The following is a 1,572-nucleotide window of genomic DNA, read 5'->3' as shown; positions in this document are numbered from 1 at the left end:
ATGTGTGAGCTCAGATAACTGTGTGAAGCTTTTAACTGGAGTTCCTGTGAAGAAAGCTAAATCCTGCACAGCTGGAATATTTGTTTTATTGGTAAAATCCCTTCTGGGCTGTTTGTTTTTCCCAGCTGATCAGGTTACCGATCTGTTGTCAATTAGGCTGATTAGCAGTGAGAGGTCCCGGCAGCTGTTTAGTATTATACCAGTCTTCATTAGCTGCCTTCAGAACGATCTAGAAAGTGCAGCATCAAAGTTAAGTTTACAGTTTTACGAAACAAAATTTGAATCTGATCTGTATTCAATATGACATGAATAATGTTCAAGGATTACATTTTGATACTGAAATCTAATAGATAAGTAAGACATCTTTGTGTTTCTGTAGCGAGCAAAGAATCAGGTTAACGTAACGATGTATAGAGTCCACTATTTATTGCTTCCCTGCTGCAGTCGGTTACACAACCTCAGCCGCTTCACACCAGAGGATGAAGCTGGAACTCCACAGGAGTTTACTTTAAAAAGCGAAGAGTAACAACTGCAGCTCTTTAGGTCACTGGGGCAGATTCAAAACAACAGATTAGGGAGAAACAAATGTGGAAAGCACGCTGTTCTGTTAAGACTCTGACATTTCCTCTGTGTTATCTTCAATGTGGGCAAAGAGAAACCGAATCCTTGCTGCAAATGATCTGAAACAGAGACGTTTCTGCTGTTTCTCATTTGCTTCTAACAATCAATGCACTCCTTTATTTTCAGTGGCGTCTCCGCTGTCCCACGGTCGTTGACCTCAAGTATTTCCTCACATCTGTGCTGCTGCTGTGCTCACACTGAGATCAGGAGACCCTTCGTCATCAGCGCAGCGAGGCCCCAGTGCAAACATCAACAATTCCCACTGAAGAAGCATGAAATATTCCTTTGCCTTCTTCTCTCTCGTAGCTGAAAGCATAATACAATCATTGTTTTGTCAAATCTAGGGCTGCAACTAGCCATTATTTTGCAAATCGATTAATCTGTCGTAGTTTTGTTTCAATTAATCGATTAATAATCGGATAGCCAAAGGTTCCTTAAAGGTTTTTTGAGAATTTAATTGAAGTGAAAGTAAAACTTTTCCACATAAAGATTTTTGGATAGAGCATTCTGACAGATAGAAACATTTCTTTACATTAAATGCAAAAAGCTTATATATTTGTTTTTTACAACTTTTATATCATTCCTGCCCTAAGTGGGTCACTCTGTCAGCTAAAGGTTTCCTGATCTGCCCTGATAGCTTTAGCCGGGCGTACAATGTGCGATTTTTTGCCCTTTTTGGGGCCGACTTTCCAGTCGTGTGAGAATTTTTCGATTAGGCCGACTTACTTCCTGATGGTAGTAAACAGGGGGCAACGAGGGGCGATCAGCCTCTAACGACCACCTGTCATGAAACGAGGACAGAAGGGACCCAGTTTTCAAGGAGAGACAGTCAGTAGGAGAGTTAAAAAAGTTTATTAAATAAAACAAAAACTAAAGTGGAGCTGTGGCTCGCGGACACTGCAGGATGGGGAGTGGGGCACTGCCCAATCACACACACTCTGGTTTAACGGT

General features: G+C 41.3%; 1 protein-coding gene across 1 annotated transcript in view; it reads right to left on the bottom strand.

Moving 5' to 3' along the window:
* The window catches only part of gas2 (growth arrest specific 2), a 54,269-nt gene that overhangs the window by 27,063 nt on the left and 25,634 nt on the right, over window positions 1–1,572 (bottom strand). The window lies entirely within an intron of this gene.

Source organism: Cyprinodon variegatus, unplaced genomic scaffold, assembly GCF_000732505.1.
Source record: "Cyprinodon variegatus isolate N-32 unplaced genomic scaffold, C_variegatus-1.0 Scaffold656, whole genome shotgun sequence".
Classification (NCBI taxonomy): domain Eukaryota; kingdom Metazoa; phylum Chordata; class Actinopteri; order Cyprinodontiformes; family Cyprinodontidae; genus Cyprinodon; species Cyprinodon variegatus.
Note: the sequence above shows the minus strand (reverse complement) of the source record. Positions and strands in the feature narration are given on the sequence as shown.